Raw genomic sequence first — 21,679 nt, forward strand, 5'->3', positions numbered from 1 at the left:
GAAATCCACATTGATTTTAATTGGTCTGCAGAGTTCCCAAGTGGAATATGAGTTGCTGTTCCTGTAACCTTCGGGTGGCATCGTTGTAGCACTGCAGGAGGCCCAGGATGGACATATCATCTAAGGAATGGGAGGGGGAGCTGAAGTGGTTCGCGACTGGGAGATGCAGTTGTCTATTGCGAACCGAGCGGAGGTGTTCTGCAAAGAGGTCCCCAAGCCTCCGTTTGGTTTCCCCAATGTAGTGGAGGCCACAACGGGAACAGCGGATGCAGTATACCACATTAGCAGATGTGCAAGTGAACATCTGCTTGATGTGGAAAGTCTTCTTGGGGCCTGGGATGGGGGTGAGGGAGGAGGTGTGGGGGCAGGTGTAGCACTTCCTGCGGTTGCAGGGAAAGGTGCCGGGTGTGGTGGAGGGTAGTGTGGAGTGGACAAGGGAATCACAGGGAGAGTGGTCCCTCCGGAAGGCAGACAATGGTGGGGAGGGAAAAATGTCTTGGGTGGTGGGATCGGATTGCAGATGGTGGAAATGTCGGAGGATGATGTGTTGTATCCAGAGGTTGGTGGGGTGGTGTGTGAGGATGAGGGGGATTCTTTTTTGGTTGTTATTGTGGGGACAGGGTGTTAGGGATGAGTTGCAGAAAATGCAGGAGACACGTTTGAGGGCGTTCTCGACCACTGAGGGGGAAAGTTGCAGTCCTTGAAAAACGAGGACATCTGAGATGTACGGGAGTGGAATGCCTCATCCTGGGAGTAGTTGCAGCAGAGGCTAAGGAATTGGGAATAGGGGATGCACTTTTGCAGGAAGGTGGGTGGGAGAAGGGGTATTCTAGGTAGCTGTGGGAGTTGGTGGGCTTGAAATGGATATTGGTTTTTAGGTGGTTGCCCGAGATGGAGGCAGAGAGGCCCAGAAAGGTGAGAGATGTGTTGGAGATAGTCCAGATGGACTTAAGGTTGGTGTTGTAGGTGTTGGTGAAGTGGATGAACTATTCAAGCTCCTCATGAGAGCACGAGGCGGCACCGATACATTCATCAAAGTAACGGAGGAAGAGGTGGGATTTCGGGCCAGTGTAGGTACGGAAGGGGGATTGTTCCACGTAACCTACAAAGAGGCAGCAATAGCTTGGGCCTATGCGGGTACCCATGGCCACCCCCTTTGTCTGTAGGAAGTGGGAGGAATTGAAAGAGAAGTTATTGAGGGTGAGGACGAGTTCGGCTAAGCGGATGAGGGTGTCGGTGAAAGGAGACTGGTTGGGCCTGTGGGACATGAAGAAATGGAGGGCCTTTAGGCCATCTGCATGGGGAATGCTGGTGTATAGGGACTGGATGTGTAGAGTAAAAATAAGGTGTTGGCGACCGGGGAATTGGAAGTTCTGGAGGAGGTGGAGGTCATGGGTGGTGTCAGGACGTAGGTAGGGAGTTCCTGGGACAAGGGGGAGAAAATGGAGTCCAGATAGGCGGAGATGCGTTCGGTGGGGCAGCAGCAGGCGGAGACAATGGGATGAGCAGGGCAGTCAGGTTTGTGGATTTGCTCTGGGGTATCTTTCAAACACACCTTCAATCTCACACTTTGACAATCAACAGCCTTCCACAGGTATGCTACAGGAAGTGGGTTAACACTGCAAAGGAGCACTGGAATAGTCAAAGTCTACCACAAAGCTGGTGCTGTGGGAATCGATTTAAATGAATAGTTCATTTTTGTCTCTTTTACAGCAAGTGTTACTGAACAAAATTCTTTTGGAATGGAATGTGGTTGATGACTTTTCTTTCAGAACTTTGTCAAGGGGCACTGTGATGATTCTAAGAAGATGAATTGACAGGCTGAGAATTGCGAAGCAAGAGTGACATGAGATGATATTCCTGGAGAACCTGAAGTATCCTGAGTAATTGTTTACAGATAAACTGCCAGCAATGAAGTGGTCCAGGTTGCCTCTCACTTTCCTCCCTTTTCTTCTCCTCCTGTTCTAGATAGAAACAGAAGATATTTATGTACAATTGTCCCACATTATTCATTCCTGTTGATAAAGAGTGATCTGCCTAATCACATTTTTCAACTGTTTGTCTACATCGCTCTAGTTAACAGTATTTTAATGATTATCCAAATGTTTTAACTGCCTTGAGGGCCTCCGCCTAGTTTAAGCATGGCTGTCATTGCAGTAGTATTGTCTTCATACAATGGCAGGTGAATCAGGTGTACTGTGGATATTGTTCTCAAAGAGTTAGTGCTGAAGCTGCACTAAAGACACACGATGTGATGACGGGTGAAGAAGAAAGAGGTCTTGACAGAGATATATATCAATTCACTGACTGTTCACACTTTTTGTAATTACATCTGACTAGTTAATGTAGCTTCTACCTATGCAGTCATGCAATAAACTATACTTGTTGTTAAAACTGGTACCTCTTCTCATTGGGACCTAAGAGTGGTTTATCTTCCACCAGGGCTAATGAAATAAACCTTCAGATCAACTGCAGAACTAAGAAATAGTGCCTTCTCTCTACCCAAACTATTAACCACCAGTAGTTTAAGCTGCAACATACAGCAGTTATCACTTGTTACCAAGCAAACAGCCTGTTTTTTGATGAAGGCCAAAGGCTGGCAGCCTTCCATGGGTATGCTGCAGGCACAGGACCAAAGCATTATGCCTGCTGTTGGAATAACAGGTATTGAGCAGCAGAATACTCCACGCATGATTTCATATCAACTGCACATTCACAAAATGATAGCACTTGTGTCACTTAGTGAGGCCACTCAGACCAGTAAGCCTGCTCATCATTCAACAACAGCATGGCAGATCTAGCTACTCCAAATTGCTGCCTGCCCTAATAAATATAAACATTGAGCCCCCTTGCTGATCTAGAATCTATCAAACTCTCTACTAAAAATATTCAATGATTCTGCTTCTACTGCCTTTGGAGGATGTGACGCCAAAGATATATGATGCTGAGAGAAAGAAAATCCTTTTATCTCTGAATTTATGGCCTTATTGGCAACCTTTAATTGTTAAACAGTGACCTTAGTTCTCCATTCTCCCACATGTTGAAACATTCTTCTTGCATTGTCCTGTCAAGAACTAACAGAATTTTATATGTTTCAACAAAGTTATCTTTTACACTTTTAAACTCCAATGGATACAAGCCTAGCCTGTCTGACCGTTCCTCATAAAACTATTGGCTCATTCTAGGTGTTAGCCAGGTAGACATTCTCTGAGCTGCCTCCATTCTTCCTTAAGAAGGCTAACAATATCCACAATACTCTAGATGCGGTCTCATTGATGTCCTGTATAACGAAACATAGATCATAGAATACTTCAGTTAAGGATCAGGCCCTTCAGTCCAGCATGTCTGTTGTGATCATGTTCAATGAAACTAATCCCATTTGGTCTATATCCCTCTATCCCTTGCCTCTTCATTTGTCAGCCCATAAGCCTCTTAAACATTGTCATTGCATCTACATCAACTAACTCTCCTGCCAGAACTTTCCAGGCACCGACACCCTCTGTGTAAAACATTTCCCTCGTACTTCACCTTTAAACTTACCCCTTCTCACTTTAAACCTATGGCCCCTAGTATTTGACACTTCTAGCCTGGGAAAAAAAGACTCCAACTATCCATCATATCCGTGCACTTCATAATATAATTCTTTCAGTTTGCCTCTCAGCCGATAACACACTCAAGAAAACAACCCAAGTTTGCCCAATCTCTCCTTACGGTGAATACTCCGATCCAGGCAACATCCTGGTCACTTTCTGGTAACCTCTGCAAAACCTCCACATCATTTCTGAAGTGTGGTGACCACAACTGTACATAATACTCCAGATGTGGCCTAACCAAAGTTCCATGTAGCTGCAATATGACTCATCCACTTTCATGCTCAATGGCTCACCAATGAAGACAAGCATGCCATATGCCTTATTTACCACCTTTTCCACTTGTGTTGCCACTTTCAGAGAGCTATAGACCTGCACGCCAAATTACCTCTGTGTATCATTGCTCCTAATTATCCTGCCATTTACCATGCAGTTTCTTCTTGCATTTGAGTTCTCAAACTGCACTTATCCAGATTAAAATCCATCTCTATTTCTTTGCTGAACAGTGGTTGTGCTGAGCTTTCCAACTGTTCTATTTCCTGCCGTATCCTTTAACAAGCTTCCTCACTATCGACAGCTCCACCAATTTTTGTGTTCGCTGCAAACTTACTAAATCTGACCACTTATATTTTTATCCAAGTCACTTATATAATTTACAAACAGTAGAGGTCCCCACACTGACCTTTATGGAACACCTTTGTATTCTTCCTGCCAAAATTGATAACATCTTATTTTCCTGTATTATACTCCATTTCTCAAATATTTCCCCACACTCTTAACATAGCTACATCCCTTAGTAACGTTACTTTTTCAACTTATGTCGCCAGAGGTGCAAAAACTGGCATAAGGGTACTTTATCTGAATGCGTGGAGCATTCGAAACAAGGTGGATGAGTTGACAAGGCAAATCATGGCAAATGGGTATGATTTAGTGGCCTTTACAGAGACATGGTTACAGGATGGTCCTGACCGGGAGTTAAATATCCAGGGGTATCAAACTGTTCGGAAAGACAGATAGGAAGGTAAGGGAGATGGCGTTGCTCTGATTTTTAAGGATGATATCAGGGCAGTAGTGAGAGATGATATAGGTTCTACTGAACAAAACGTTGAATCCATATTGGTGGAAATTAGGAATAGCAGGGAGAAGAAGTCATCGATAGGTGTGGTCTATAGGCCACCAAATAATGACATCGTGGTCGGGGGGGGGGGGGCGCAATAAACATAGAAATAGCTAATGTATGTAAAAATGGTACAGTAATTATCATGAGGGATTTTAATCCACATATCGATTGGTCAAACCAGGTTGGTCATGGCAACCTTGAGAAGGGGTTCATAGAATGTATCCACGATAATTTCCTTGAACAAATATGCTCAAGGGAGCAAGCTACCTCAGATCTAGTCCTGTGTAATTAGACAGGAATAATTAATGATCTCACAGATAGGGATCCTCTCGGAAGGAGCGATCACAGTATGGTCGAATTTAAAATACAGATGGAGCATGAGAAGTTTAAATCCGGTACTGATGTCCTGTGCTTAACCAAAGGAGACTATGAAGGAATGAGGAAGGAATTAGCTAATTTCAGAAGATGTCAGGGATGCAAGTAGATTCAGAACAGCAGCTTCTAAGAGTGCAGGTGTAGATACTAGCGCTTCTAGAGAACTAAGATGATGTGGAGTCCAGGAAGGAACAAGCACCTAGAAAAAATCTGTGGAAGAAACATGAACTATAGATTTAGCTGCAGTAGTCCTAGGCATGGTCACTGCAGCATTCTCTCAAAACAGTAACTGGAATCACATTGGTCCCAATGGATTTTGGGATAGAAACAATTGGGCCTGGGGAGCATTGAAGACTGGCTGTTGTTAAAGGCAGGGTTGTTGTAAGTTTTTAAATCTGCTGTCATCCAACAGACTGGTCAGTGGTGAGGTGGAATTACTAGTTTAGACCACAACTGAGGGCTGTGGGGTACAAAGAGAAATTGAGGCTCTAATGCGGACAGGGAGTGATGTGTAGCAGGGTGAAAAGTTAGTGATGTGGAGAGAGGGGAGAGAAGTTAGCAATTGGAAGTAGGAAGGTTGAAAGCCTTCCTTGATTTGAGTGGGACGAGAGAGGGGGTTGGGGAGCATTCTTGCTCTTTCTGGTCTGCAGTGAAAATCTGAGTAAGGCATTTAGTTTTTGGAACTGACAGCTCCTGCTTTCCTTTCATTGCCGTTTCCTGATCCCTGGGAAATCTAACCAGGAGTAACAAATTTAAAATTAGGTTCCCAATGACACTGGAGCCTGATTTGAATTAGTTAATTAAATCTCTCACCTTTCCACAGCAGGAACCTCAGATATCTCAATGTTGGCTGATGGTGGGTATGGGTTTGGCATGTCAGAAACATATTCCACTTAATCCATCAAGCCCTCACGCCAATCCATTTCAATCCTCACTTGCCATTGTGGGGAATTAATATTGCCAGCTCATTTCTTCCAAGGTTTATCAGGCAGTAGGGTAATTAGTTTCACTGAGTTGTACACCTCCATGTGCATCAGAAATTCAAATGTCATGTGGATATTCATTAAGAAGTGTGCATCATAAACAGTAAATAGATTTGCAGCTCTGTCGAAATTTTATTTCTGGAACTATTGTAGTAACAAGTGTTGCAAGTTGACGAAAATCACACATACTTTAATTCTCATTTTGATTTTGGTTTAATTTTGTGACACCAGCTGCTTTACTGCTTTTTACAGATGGTTGTGAACCTTGTAGACAGCTAGTGAGAAGAAAGACAATGGAAGCTTCTAATTTCAGAAACAGATGCCCACTCAAATTTATGAAGTTCACGGTCTTGTGTTCTCACATGCTGATATACTGACACATCAAATGGGAGAACCAACTCCTAAAGAGAATCAAGCTGAAGAATTCATTCATTGCAAATTTCTTTTAAAGCTGTAGTGCCTAACTGGCCAAGGATTTGTCACAGAATACTGCAGAACACTACATTAATCTCATTTGTCGGAACAGGCGTCCTCAAACCTTTTGCTCTAATTGTGCTTTCAAATTTTAGGGATTTTTTTTGTAACAGAAGCAGATTTTTGCATAAAAGCTAAGGTGCGGAATTAAGTTCATACTCATATCATTATTATTTCAGTCATTTGCTGAAACTGAGCAAAAATTATGTTAATACCCAGTGCATTGTTTTCACTGATATCTTTGTCAAAATCCAGCTTCACTTAAGTAGGTTCTATAAAATGGAAATAAGTACTCACAGTGCTGCAGGAGACAGTTCCTTGCCTCTGTTGCTCAAAGTGCTTCCTTCTCCAATGTCTGGAGCCTTTGTTGACCCGAGCCTGGAGGGTTGATTAATCTGAACCATATACAAATTAAGTGAGATATTGGCTTCGAGAAAGAAGAAGCAATTTGATAATGTTACTACATGAAGTTAGGGTTGAAATATAAGGAAATTCTGCTACATTTGCATATGGCTTTGGTGATTTGGAATAATGTGCATAGCGTTAGTCTATATCTATGGAACGGCACACTTGTTTTAAAGTTTTCTCCATGAAGGTTGACTAGATTGAAGCAAATGGTTGTCTAAAGATGAAATGGTAAGCTGATCAAACCTGGATTCTCAAATAAAGACAAAATCCTGTGGATGCTATACCAAGAAATGAGAGCCCGCCCTTTAGATTAGATTCTGTACAGTGTGGAAACAGGCCCTTCGGCCCAATAAGTCCAGACCACCCCTTGCAACATCCGACCCAGATCCATCACCCTCACACACCCCTGAACACTACGGGCAATTTAGCACTGCCGATCCACCTAGCCCGCACATCTTTGGACTGTGGGAGGAAACCGGAGCACCCGGAGGGAACCGATGCAGACACAGGGAGAATGTGCAAACTCCACACAGACAGTTACCTGAGGCTGGAATTGAACCTGGGTCCCTGGCATTGTGAGGCTGCAGGCTGGAGAAACTCTACAGGTCTGGTAGCATCTGCAGAGTGAGGAACAGAGGTAATGTTTCAAGTCTGGTATAACTATTGAGAAAAAGAGTCTGTTTCTGTCTCCAAAGAAATTGTGAGACCTGTTGAGTTTTCCTGGACTTTCTGATGTTTGGAGAATGGCAAGTGATCTCATTGAAATGTACGACATTCCAAGAAAGTGTACCAGACTAACTGCAAGATGATGTTTCCCTTGGCTGTAGAGTTTAGAACTATGCCTTTGTCTTACAATAACAAGAATTGTTTGGGAGGATGTTTTGTACTCAGAGGGCTGTGAACGTTTGGAATTCTCTACCACAGTGGGCTGTGGATATTGAGTCATTGAGTATTTATTGCTGAGGTATTCTAATATGATACTTGTTTCAAAAATATTTTATCATTTGAAGCCTTAATTTTAGTAATGTCCAATTGACGTAGGGATGACTTTTACTGCCCCCAATGATGTATCTGAAGGTGGAGGGGTATGTAAAACAAAACAAGTGGACTGCCCGTCCACAGACTGACCCTTATCTTATGAGGGGCACAGCAACTAATCTGGCAGCCCATTTCATAGAAACATTGAATCCCTACAGTGTGAAAACAGGCCACTCAGCCCAACTAGTCCACACCGACCCTCCAAAGAACATCCCACCCAGATTCATACCCCTACCTTTTCCCTGTAAGCCTGCACTTCCAATAGCTAACGTACTTAACCTACACATCCCTGAACACTAAGGGCAATTTAGCATAGCCAGTTCATCTAGCCTGCACATATTTGGACTGTGGGAGGAAAGCAGAGCACCCAGCAGAAACCCACACAGAAGCAGCGAGAATGTGTAATCTTCACACAGACAGTTGTCTGCAGGTGGAATCGAACCCTGTTTTCCGACACTGTGAGTGACTGTGCTAGAGTTTAGCAGAGGAGGTACAAGGGATAAGCAGTAATCCACTTGGAGGAAGTGGGTGAATATGTCGAATATTTTTATGAGACTGCTGTCTCTAATTTCCCCTACTTTACTTTGTACATGGTTGGGCTTACCAGGCACCAGTAGACTTGGCAGCTAAAGGGAGTTGTGCCTAGTTTCAAACCAAGGTTATGTCAGGAGGTGCCTTGTAACTCTCCAACTCCATCCCTACCCAGCAGAACATCCATGTCTTTGTCACCACCATCCCCTCCAACCTTTCCTCTCACATGCCCTTTTTCTGCCTTGGTTCTGATCTCCCAATGGAGGATGCTGTCTCTCCTTATCACTGGGCCCAAAGCCTGATAGCCATGCTCCCAGTGGCAATTGGAACCTTGATTCTGGTTTGATAGCTGCCTAATGAATTTCCCCTTGCTCTTTTGCCTCTGCAGTGCCAGGAGATGCTCATCCCAATGATCCTTCAGTGCTAAGTGCCCACCAGTGCCTGCCAAGCTTGCAGTGCCATAAGCAGCCTTATATCGATTGCCAGAACATTCCTTGCCTTGCAGATCCTTTCAACAGGTTGGTAGTGCAGTGCAGCACAGCAGTGGTGTTACTACCCCTGGTTCAAGAGGCCCGGGTTTAAGTCCCATCTGCTCCACAAGTGCGTGATAACATTTCCAAACATGTTGATTAGAAACGTAGGTTAAAGATTTCAACATCTAATGTTGAGAAGCTCTTAGAGAGGCTAAAACTGCTTTAAAGGAGCTCTGCTGAGACATGAGTAAGATTCCTATGCTGGCCACCAATGCAATGAACAGCATCTACGACTAGCATGTCACACAGCACCAATATTTTACCCCACCCCCTCAAAAACGTTCAGTCCCAAAAGTCTGGCATGCAACCATTTTAGCAATCCACTGCCCAGATCCAGTTCTGTTAATGTAAAAGATTCTCCTCCTTGGTCACGTTCATCTCCAACAGAAATATGAAAAATTGAAAAAATTCTTTCATCATTAGTATTGAGTATAAATCGTTCAGATACCTATACTGCTCCCCTAGTTTCCCTTTCTCACCAAACTTAGTCCCATGTCTGCACCCTGCATCTATGATTCTCTATGACTTTATAATTATAAACTTTATTTGAAATATTTGTGAGTCACTCTCTTGTAGTAATTAATGCAATGAACATTATGGTCTTGAGCCAGGTGCTGTTTATTGGAGGGTAGAAGCACCAGGTTAGATATTGGCCTTGGCCATTATAATAGTAAACAGAGATTGTGAGAAGAGTTCTTGGAGTCATAGAGCCATACAGTACGGAAGCAGAACGTTCTGTCCAACAGCCCTTGCTGAACATAATCCCAAACTAAGCTAGTCCCACCTGCAGGCTTCTGGCCCATATCCCTCCAAACCCTTCCTATTCATGTAGCTATCTAGGTGTCTTTTAAACATTGTAACTGTGCCCACATTCATCACTCCCTCTGGAAGTTCATTCCATAGGCGAACCTCTGTGTAAACAATTTACCCCTCATGTCTTTTTTAAATCTCTCTCCTCCCACCTTAAAAGTATGCCCCCTAGTTTTCTTGTTCAACATCCTTGTTCAATGACAGATCCAATATAAAGGAACACTGTCCTTCCACTGTTGACTGACTGCATTGGCTTTGAGTTCCTTAACATTCTAAAATCCAACATTTTTGTAATTAAGTGTTTTAATCCCCTCTCCCCTCCAAGTGTACGTAAAAGCCTGAGGAGCTACACCATTCTGTAAACTCTCAGTTCCGCTGCCTTCTCCACTCACTTCATTCCACCATAGATTGATAGATTACTTTGGAACTTCCTTTTTCAACCTTTCCTCCACCTCTCTCTCTCTCTCTCTCTCTCCTCTTTTAAGCCTCTCCTCAACATGCATTTTTTCTACTAAGCATCTGTCTACTCCTCCTAATGTCATCAGTTTTGGCTTTACATCCATTTTTGTTCTTATCATCTCCCTGTTGGAGAATTTATTCTATTTTAAAGGTATGATATACATACCAGTTATTTTTTCACCAGATTTTGCCTTTACCTTTTTAACTGAAAGAAGAAATGACAACATTGACAAAACACTCATTGAATGCAAATAAAAGGTCATCAAAAACACAGAGAAGTGTTTCAACAAGAAATTCATATTTTATACTGTTAGCCAGAGTGAGTAAATAGAAATGGTTTTAAAGAGCCATTTTAAATGATACAAAGCATTTGTTTCAATTTACAGGTTTGATTGTTTGACTGTTTTAAAGACTGTGTTATTCACCACAGCAGAAACAAAGAAGATTTGTTGAAAACTTCAAGTGCCTTTGAAACAACGAAGTGGAGGGAAATGTTTGTTTCACAATAAAACAAGACAAAATGTGAGGCCTTGTGATGAATAAGAATTGTTCAAACATTTTCATTAACTACCAGTCCCACACATCAATTCTTTATAACTAAAAAGTAATGACAGATCAAGCCTGATGATGAGAAATTTGTGTTTCATGTGGCATTTTGATGCACACGACTCATAAAAAACTTTTGATCAAGTAAGTTCACTGTTCCAACATTGTTGAATGTGATCTAAATTTCAAATGTGCTTCTCAGCATCCCAGTTGCCTATCAGAGCATAACGTTCTGACCAAATGTGCTCAGCACTTTAGCAGGAAGGGGGACATTTGCATCAACAAATGCAAGGATAGTATAAATTATTAACATTGTTCACTCCTTCAATCCAGGATTTATTAAAAAGTGTTTTAGTAAGATGTGTAATATGTTCACAGTTTAAGTTATTGTAAATGGAAATAGTACTTGACTGCAGTGTGCAGATTGTACACAGTGCAAAATATGCAATTTAAAATTAATAAATATGGAAAAAAGAATTAAATAGGTTGTATTTTTAAAAAAATAAATTAATAATATATTAATATGAACATGCCTTGCTTGCAACTTATTGGAAATAGGAAATATTTGAAAAGAAACAGCTGACCGCAAACCAGCTGAAAGTACGTTTATTGAGAGGCAACAATCTCAAATTATAGCTGCCTTTCTCATGCTGCCACCATTTATAAATTAAGCTTCCTCTTAGGTAGCCATTTGTTACACTTTTGTGAATTGGCAGCCTATATTCTAATTAGAAATCCTATTGCAAAAGAAAGGGACATATAAAGGGATCGTCCGCAAATGTGTCAGGAGGTTAAGCTCCCAAAACGAAACCTTAAAAGGACTGTCCGTGGCCAAAAGTTAGTCAGACACTCCCTTGTTAAGTTTGACTTCCATAATAATAGACACAAGACTGTGAAGCTTGACATGGCTGCCAATAGTTCTCAACCAAGTCAAAGGAGAAATCTTCACTCAGTGAGCCCCGGTACTCTATGTCAAGGGCAGTCTCTGATATTGTTCCAGAAGCTTGGGCACAGCCAGTTGGTCGTTTGGCGTGATAAGGATCGGAGTTCTCTCTGCTCAGGGGGAGAGGAGCTGCATATCCTGACCCCAGCAGGCAACTCAGCTGTTTCTTCTGTATTAAGGGCTGCTTTCTTCTGGAATAAGAGAAGGCGAAGGATTGATTGAAATGAAGGTGGATGGCGCAGCAGTCAGTCTTTGTGCTGTTGGGAGAAATGTGATGTGGCGTTCTGAGCATATGAGTACGTAGCGCAGTGGCCATTCGAGGTTATGAGCTCTTCGGCAGGGTCAGTCAACGTGAATGAAGGAAGAAGTTGCATGTAACAGAGACAGGGACAGAGCAAGGGTCTTGGTTTGGGACGGGTGCAGGAGCAGAGAGAGAGAGAGTAAACATGAGATAACAGAGAGTAGAAATTAGGAGTTAGCCTGGCCGACCCGGGAAGGTCATTGCCCTCCTTCCTTCAGTGTAGGGCAACCCTGCAGATTAACGACCAGCGTCAATGTTGAAAGCTGCCAGACTGCACATTTCACATGGGCTTCCCCAGCAACAGATAAATGCCAGCAGCATTCATTAGATGTGGGCATTGCTAGCTGGGCCAAAATTTATTACCCATCGCAGGTTGAACTTGGGCAGGTGGTAGCGTACTGCTTTGTGGAACCACTGCAGTTTATTTAGCGTGGATGAACCCACAATGATGTTAGGGAAGGAGCTGCAGGATTTTGATTCAGAGACGCTGAAGGAACGATGACACATTTCCAAGTCTGGATGATGACTGATTTTAAGGGAAACTAGCAAGTGATAGTGTTCCCACGTATTTGTTTTGCCCTTGTTTCTTCCAGATGGCAGTGGTCATGGGCTTGGAAGGTGCTGTCTGAGGACCCTCGGTGAATTTCTGCAGTGCAACTTGTTGATGGTACATGCTGTTGCTACCAAGTGTTGGTGATGGACAGAGTGAATATCTCTGGATGTGATGCAGAGCATGTAGGTTGCTTTGTCCCAGATGATGCCAAGCTACTTGAATGTTGTTAGTGCTGCACCCAACCAGGCAAGTGGTGTCTATTTCCATCACATTCCTGACATGTGCCTTGTAGATAGTGGACAGTCTTTGGGCAGTCAAGGGGTCAGTTACTTATTGCAGGATTTCCAACCTCTGACCGGCTTGTGTAGTCCTCGCACTTGTATTTATATGACAAGTCCAGTTTGGTTTCTGGTCAATGGTAACTCCCAGGATATTGATTGTGAGCTGTGTACTGCTGGACGGCATGGTGGCTCAGTGGCTAGCACTGCTGCTACACAGCACCAGGGGCCTGGGTTCGATTCCACCCTTGGGCGAGTGTCTGTGTGGAGTTTTCTTGCTGTATTTGCACGTGCTTCCTCTGAGTGCTCCGGTTTCCTTCCACAGTCCATACATGTGCAAGCCAGGAGGTTTAGCCATGCTAAATTGCCGGTAGTGTCCAGGAATGTGTAGATTAGGTGGGTTATAGGGAATAGGTCTGGGTGGGATGCTCTGAGCGTAGGTGTGGACTTGTTGGGCTGAAGAGCCTGCTTCCACACTCTGTGGGGATTCTATGATCTATGATGCAGTGATGATAATGCTATTGAATGGCAAGAGGCAGTAGTTAGATTCTCTCTTGTTCAAAATGGCTATTGCTCAGCATTTGTGAACCCAAACCTGAAGAGTGTCTGGATCTTGTTGCATTTGGTAAAGGATTTCTTCAGTATTTCAGGAGTTGCAAATGGTGCTGAATATTGTGCAGTCATTCATGAACATTTCTTTCTGACCTTATGATGAAGAGCAGATCATTGATGAAGCAGTTGAAGATAGCTGCTTCAAGGACACAACCTTGAGGAACCCCTGCAGCAATGCCTGAGAACTGAAATGACTCACTCCCAACTGTCATAACCAACTTCCGTTGTGCCAGGTATGACCGCTTATATCAGAGAGCATTCCGCCTCATCACAGATTCCCATTGATCCTCATCTTGCTAGGTCACCTTGATGTTACACATGGTCAGTCGCAGCCTTGATGTCAAGGGCAATCAATTTCACTCCACGTATGTCTCAATTGGCTCACAGGCCTGTGTGCCTCCATCACTTCCCCTGCCACTGGTAAAATTACAGTGGCTTCGGGCAGATAGGCATCAAGAATTGTGCACATAGCATAGTACCAATTTTATGTTTCCTCCCAACACTATGGCAGCACAATGGCTCAGTGGTTAACACTGATGCTTCACAGCAGCAGGGAACTGGATTCAATTCCATTGTTAGTGGAGTTTGCACAATCTCCCTGAGTCCGTGTGGGTTTGCTCCAGTTTCTTCCTACCGTCCAAAAATGCACGGGTTGGCTGGATTGGCCATGGGAAATGCAGGGTTACAGAGATAGGGTAGGGGGTTTGGGTTTGGGTGGGGTGCTCTTCACATGGCCAGTGTAGGCTTGATGGGCTGAATGACTTGCTAACACACTGTAGGGATTCTATGATCACCTGATAACATCTCTTTGGGGCCAGATCATAAAATCCATTTCAACATTCTTCTGCAAATTTTTTAGTGGTCAACTGGGCATTTGTTAACCATGTAAAAAATAAACAGCCCTCACCAGTATTCTGGAGTGGTTATTATAGAAGAGTTTGCTGGGTACAATCAGTTAGATCCCTCTTGAAAGTAAGCTTTGGCATAAATCCTCTGCACAATGGAGATCATTAGTTGGAAGGCATCCAAGTTGGAGAGCAGACTTTACTAATGCAGTACAGCTGGCACACTTCAGCAGTAGACTGCATCTTGCTTATTCACTTGGGTCTAAGACAACTGTACTGTCTAGCTCATCAGTTTACTTTGCCAGACTTGCCTAGATTTAATTCTACAGAAAGAGTACTTTCATTAAGTAGTTAGAAAAAGGAGCAGGACATGGCACCACACTATTGTCTAGCCTTGCTGGTCCATGACACTTGCACTTCAGAGAATCTGGGTCCTTGGGCTCCAAACATATATTCAAATGTACAACCATTCGTAATCACATTTAAGCATAAGTACAGAAATGATCAACCCGAATGGGCTGGACGGCTCAATTCGGGAACATATGTATGTGTATTTAGATGCAGAGATCTGGGAGCCACAGTGCATGAAATGCAAAAGATTAATTTGCAGGTAAAACAAGTCATCAGGAAAGCTAGTGGAATTCATGTTTATTATGGGGGCAATTGAATTCAACAGTAGGGTGGCTATGCTTAATTATATTGGCTGTTGCTGTGACTACATCTGGAGTAGCATGTATAATATTGGACGCCATATTTACAGAAATATACTAATATGTTGGAAACTATTCAGAGCAAGTTTATTAGTTTAATATCTGAGCTGAATGGATTACCTTGAAGAAAGGTTAGACAGGCTAAGCATGTATCTCGTAGATTCTAGAGGAGCCAGAGGTTACTGAATTGAAACAGATAAGGGGACTTGGCTGGGTAGATGATGAAAAGATGTTTTTTTCTTGTGGGAGAATCTGCACAAGGAGCCATAGATTAAGAGTAAGGGGGTCACATATTTAAAATAAAAATTGGGAAAACAATGTTTCCTTCAGAGAGTTGTGAGTGTTCAGAATTCCCTTCTTCAAAAAACAGCAGATGCAGAATCTTTTTAAGGAGAGGTAAGTAGATTCTTGGTTACCAAGGGGATGAAATGTAATTGAGGAAATGTGCAGGAATGTGCAGAATTAGAACTAGGTTTTATTGTCAGATATACTCAAGTACAGGGATACAGGAATGCAGTGAAAAGTGTATAATGTCACCATTACTGATGCCATCTTACATACTCGGTACTTATGCACCAAATCATAGGTACAAAGTAGGACAATAAGGAAATATAATTAAAAGATCAACATTAAATTCTTTCTTATACAAAGTAGAAAATTAAAGAAATAAAGTTAAAAGTTTAACATTACAGTCTTTCTGAAATTTTAGCCTTGCTGGGCTCACACTCCCCTTAGGGGTTTGATCTCCTCCATGTTGGGCTTGAACTCCCTGAACTGAACGCTGCCACAGACACCGGGAGACCTAGGGGCTTCATGCTCTTGTCACTGCTGCAGATATCAGCGGACGTCTATCACTGCCTCACTGCACTCACTCTCCACCACACTGTGCTTGCTCTCCTCCATGTTGGGCTCTCTCAGTATCTGCAACACTCTCTCACTTTCCCCTGTGCCGTCTCAATCGTTCCACAGAAGGTAATTAGATTAAAATAACAGAACCGGCTGTGAAAGAAGGAATAAAAAAGTAAAAACTGACACAACAGGTGAGCTTTGGGCAGGACCCTGCTGTTACTCTGTCACCATCTTGTAGGGTTGAGTCTGAAATCAGATCAGCCATGATCTTATTAAATGCCACAGCAAGCTCAAAGGACCAAATTTTGTTCCTTGTTCATATGTTTAAAAAGCACACCCAGAAAATGACTTACTGGAGTAGACAGTCTGTTGGAGAGTGTAGAAGAGCCCATCCAATGAGATGTTTTAGTTCTATGAAAATACTACTGAACATACTCAACATGGAGAGATTGATTCATGTTAGACATTGTGGTGGAGAGTGCAAAAACAAATGTAGAGTTCTGGCAATCAGCGATGAAGCAGGTAAGCACTTCAGTAGTATTTGGAGCTGAGCCTATCTTATAGAAGTCTGTGGTATCAGCAATGACAGCCTTCAGAACAACTCCCATTGAAGCCATTTTGACTTAGAGCTCTACATCTCCTTCATGCTCGACAGGATGTGAGTTCGAGGAATAAGCCTGGTCCGATCTGCTCTCACTTCACCTTAAAAGCAGGGCCAATCATCCAATGGAAGAAGAATGTGTTAACCTCTTTCAGGTCTACTCTGTCTACTCCCCTCTTCCTTCATGGGAAAAATTCAATTGGACTCAGAGCCATCCCCAGTCGCTGTGTTACTGGCACCTGCAAGTCAGCTCCAAGCTCTCTTACCATAAATGAGCAGGATTCTTTGTATAATCACATCTAATCTTTCCATTTCCTATTGCAAAACCATATGGGAGCACCTCACAAGAACATTGCAGACGACTTAAGACATGCTTTATGAGCTGACATCTAAATGCTAATCATGAATAGGTATTTGTGCAAGACGATAAAATTATAAGCCACTTTTATATGTTTTTACATAATGGTGCAGTAGTTAGCTAGAGAGACAAGAATAGCTTTTCTGGTCTTTGGGCAAATGTAGTTTAATGAAGGGTGGCAGAACTGGGACAGATATTGCACTTGTACATTAATGCAGGTTGAGCAGAGATTGTTCAGATGTAACAGTCATCAGTGAGTTCTTCACATCGAATTCTGTGTACATGGAAGCTTGGAGACACCCTGTTTGTTTTACCAAATATTATCTGCAGGGTGGTCTCATCCTCTTGCACTAAGTTCTCATGCGGTGCTGGCAGCAGCTTATAGGAAAGTGGTTGGCATAGCTGTTACTTTTGATGGGGAGGTATCCCCAAGCAAGTAAGTAGGCAGCACAGAGGGCATGCATTTTTTCCAATCAGTTATTAGAGGAAGTGAAATGCATTGTAAATGTGTTTGAAAGCGTTAATACTTGGTTGACTGCAATGATGCGCTTGATCAATGTAAAAAAGGAGCTTGGAGGAAACAGATCTAGGGGTCAGTGCACATTCAATGGTCTCTGTAGTTCACATTCATTTAATCTATAAATAGTTGAAGTAATACAGCCAACTTCATATTGTTTAATTCCACTCTTCTAGTTAGTTCAAAATGGCGACTATCCCACTCCAAACTGGATTATTTTGGGCTGGAAGGAGGACCCACATATGGATCTGTCCTTGTAGCAGAATTATTGCTTTAGCAACCTGTTAAGCTGCTTGTGGTGCATATTGACCATTGAGCATAAGTGAAGTCATCCACTAAAGGTGCACAGATTTGCCTTTTGCCCCCAGGAAGCGATGGAGGTTTGCTGCAATGCAAGTGCGTAATGATTGATGCCAGGAAATCAGGCACAATGCAGGATGATGTACAACTGATACTCACAAATCTGTTGTATGTTAATGTGCCTTTATGATTCATGCGGCATAGGGGTATTTGAGAGGTAACAGAGTTGAAGTCCATGAAACTTTAAATTTGGGAGAAGTGCACAATTTCTTCACAATACATGAATCCCCAAGTAACTGACAGTGCTGTTTCCATTTGCCTCAGGAGAACGTGAATGAAATATATGTTTTAACAAAGAGGCTATCAGTCATCTGCTTAATGCAAGCATGACTTACAGACTGACTGATGTAGCTAACATCCCTGATGTAGCCCAGAGGCAAAGAAGTTCAGGGTTGTCGTGACTTTGACTGGAATGGACAGTGTGTAGATGACTACAGATCTTGCTATAGGAATGACAGCTTCTGATAGTATCCCTAGAGAAGTGCCTTGACTTCTCAGAAGAAGAGTGCATATAATCTTTGGTTTATAAGTTCACAGGAATCTTTTGTGCCCATATTTTTCCTGCTGTTCTCACTTTTACTTATTACTGTTGCTTTTTAACCTCCTGTTCTCTAGTTGGAATGGAATTGCAAAAAGGGGGCCTATTTTTCTAGAAGAAAATGCATTCCTGCAAAGATTTCTGAAGGTTGGTCAGCAACTACAAGAATGTTAAAGTTGAGTCATTTTTCATAATTACCAAGAAGCTGGGAAGTTTTTGCAGTGTTTAAAATGAGAACACATGAAGATCACTTTAGATTGTTGGAAGTTGTTGATGCCATATCCATCATTTGTAGGCAGGTTGATAAAAGCAGCGAGAGTGGCACTGGCTCACGTTGCTGTCTTAAATGCGCCAATGTACCTTTGTTTCATTATTTTAATCAGGCTCCTGTCTATTACTGACTGGTGTGCTGTGTACTTAAGTTGAGGTCCGTTTGTAAATATGGGCAAATCCTGTTTCTTGCAATGTAAGCAATGCGTGCTCAGTTATATGTAGCTCTTATTGAATTAACTTCATTTATATTTTCTCAATAGAGAAGGCAGTATAGCACAATCTGCCAGGATGTTTTGCAAGGATCATCTCGACATCAGAGAGAAAAACAATGTATCTTTGATGCCTTTAAGGAGCAGCAAGATGGGTTTCTCACCAGGCAGCAGTGAGCTGTGAATTAAGGGGGATTATTGTTTGTTAAATGCCTTATTAAGGGCAAATATCACCTCACTAATATTCAGCTTCCTATTTACTGAATGTGCCAACAAGTAGATTTTGATCCAATGGACCACCATGTTGGACACCAAGAACTGATATCTCGGGGCACCAGCTATGCACACCTCACGTCTATAGATGTTGCCAGCCAATACGTGCCAGCCTCCAAGAATCCTCACAGCTCATCTGTAATCCACTCACAGGATGCTTCTGAACTTCAACACTGCATCCTGGGCTGTATGTGGAACTATCATTGTAATGCTACAGCAAGGACACTGTGCACTCATGAACCCAGCTCATGGACTGGACCAGGCTGTCTCTCCAGTTTGTTCACTTGCAGGTACGATGCTCAATCACAACCTGAATCCATGCCTTGCATTCCCTTGCCTTGCTTTGCTTTTTTGTGCCTTTGCCCCTCAGCCAGAGAGCAGGCTCATATTACTTCTGTTTGCCTTACCATTTCAACACAAAGCCTGAAAGCTGCTCATGGGTGATCAAAGACCTCAGTCACGTTAAGGGATAAGCTTTCACTCAGGGGTGTCCTGGCACAGTACATCAAGAGAAGCCTCCGATCCCAGGCCAGATGCTTGGACACAGTCAGGCACTCTGGAGGAAAGAGCCCCAGTATGTTACTCACATTAGGTGATAGGGGTTGAACATCTGTAAAGCCCACCACCCGTCTTGACTCTTTCTGCCCTAGTGAATGCTGCTTTCCTCCTGGATAGAGAGAAAGGGGCAGGCATAACAAAAGTGGTTGGCATAGCTGTTACTTTTGATGGGGAGGTATCCCCAAGCAAGTAAGTAGGCAGCACAGAGGGCATGCAGAGTTAGTGGTGTGGGGGAATGGGGTGAGCAACAACAAGTGAGGAAAGATGTTTGCAGGCTTTACTGAGGGTAGTAGAACATGAGCATTGGAGGTGGATGTGTACAGTATCAGAGATAGAGTGAATGTGATGTATCAGAGAGAAGGTAACTGCCCTCAATACTGCCAGAAAGGAAAAAGGCATTGACCATCTTTTTACATCTAGATGGCTGAGACTGCACAAACCCGGGTGGCAACCTCAGTCCAGGCTGGTAAGGTGTGCTGTCGTGGCATCCACTGCAGGTCCTCGAGGAAAGAACTTACTGCCTGTGCACCACCATGACCAGCTGGGCATCAAAATGCCTGTCCACAAAGGCATGTGTCAATTTCCTCAAGTCTGCCATGTTCACGATTAATTTCAGGAACTATGCAGGGCAGCTCCAGAGAAAACGCGTCTGATTGGCTTTTAAAAATGGCTCTGCCTCCTGATGTTGGTCAGTTCTGGTATATCCAGTCAGTGGCAAGTTGTTCCAGGAAAAGCGTGTTGTAAGATGGGCCTAGAGTTGACCCTGAAGAATGTCATAAGAGTGGGATAGGTGATCCTGAGGTGAAACAGAAACAGAAATTGCTAGAGAAATGCAACACATCAGGCAGGACCAATGAGAAGAAAGATGAGCTAATGGACAGACAGAAAGGGATAAATTAAAGAAAAAAAATAAAGGAAATGCAATTGGCCAATTTACTTAAACAGTTACCATGATGCATGGTAATACAACAGCATCTTACTTTATTTCAAAGGACACCAAACCAAATTGCTACCAGTAAGCTTGATAATTATTCAGTTAATTCTTAAAACTGAGATTCTATTCTCTGAACATTGATAAATTGATAATGAGAGGATAACCAGGGAGTAATCAAGCCTCAATCCTGAAGCTTTGGCTGCCATTATACTTCTGATTAAAAAAACAGTTTTTCAAGCCAGTTCTAACTTTTGTTTCTCCTTCTATTTTTTTCAACATTCTCTCTGTTAGAGACCATGTGATGATCCTATTAACATCCAAACATTTGCAAACAGTCGAGCATAACACATCTCTGGACCTGAAAACATCAACAATGTTCTTTCAACAAGAACAAAACTATAATTAATTTTCAGGCCAGGTCCTACAAACTTAAATCAGTTTGCTTGTTCCGTGTAGTGACTAGAAATACAGCCAGATGGATCTCATGGACTATGACATCCTACATTGTGATTGTTAAATTGGGCCAATCAGGGAGCCCTGACTGACAGATATAAAGAGGAGATTCAGAAGGCCGCCTCATTTTAGGGACTGGCTTTGAGCTGGCTGGTCACACTCCACGTACAGGGCACATGTCAATAAAGGGTGACATGTGAAGGGTTACTGGCCTATGTGCAGTCATTCCAAACTGCCTTTTCTTAAAGTAAACTGTTTCTCACAGTCTAAAAGTCACTTTCAGCTCTAAGTTTCAACCAAAAGTGATAAAATGCAAAGGAATACAGTGAGGGTTCTAATAATTTGCATCTCCTTAACAGACATGGCAGCTAAGGGAAAAGTGAAACAAAAGGCTTAGCTATTACAATATATAAAGGCAAACATCCCTGTGCAAAATTACTATTTATTTCTACAATACTGTATCACTTCTGTCTTATTTATAAGCAGTAACTTAATTGCAGCAGATGAAAACAGCTCCCTTGGTAAGGAACCAAACATTGGTAATTTGTGGGCCTTTATCTATTTTTCAAGCACCACCACTATATAATATTGTTCAAATATATAGCTGACTGAGCCAACAGTCTGTGTTTCCTGCAATTTTGCACCTC

This window comes from Stegostoma tigrinum, chromosome 18 (assembly GCF_030684315.1).
Source record: "Stegostoma tigrinum isolate sSteTig4 chromosome 18, sSteTig4.hap1, whole genome shotgun sequence".
Lineage (NCBI taxonomy): Eukaryota > Metazoa > Chordata > Chondrichthyes > Orectolobiformes > Stegostomatidae > Stegostoma > Stegostoma tigrinum.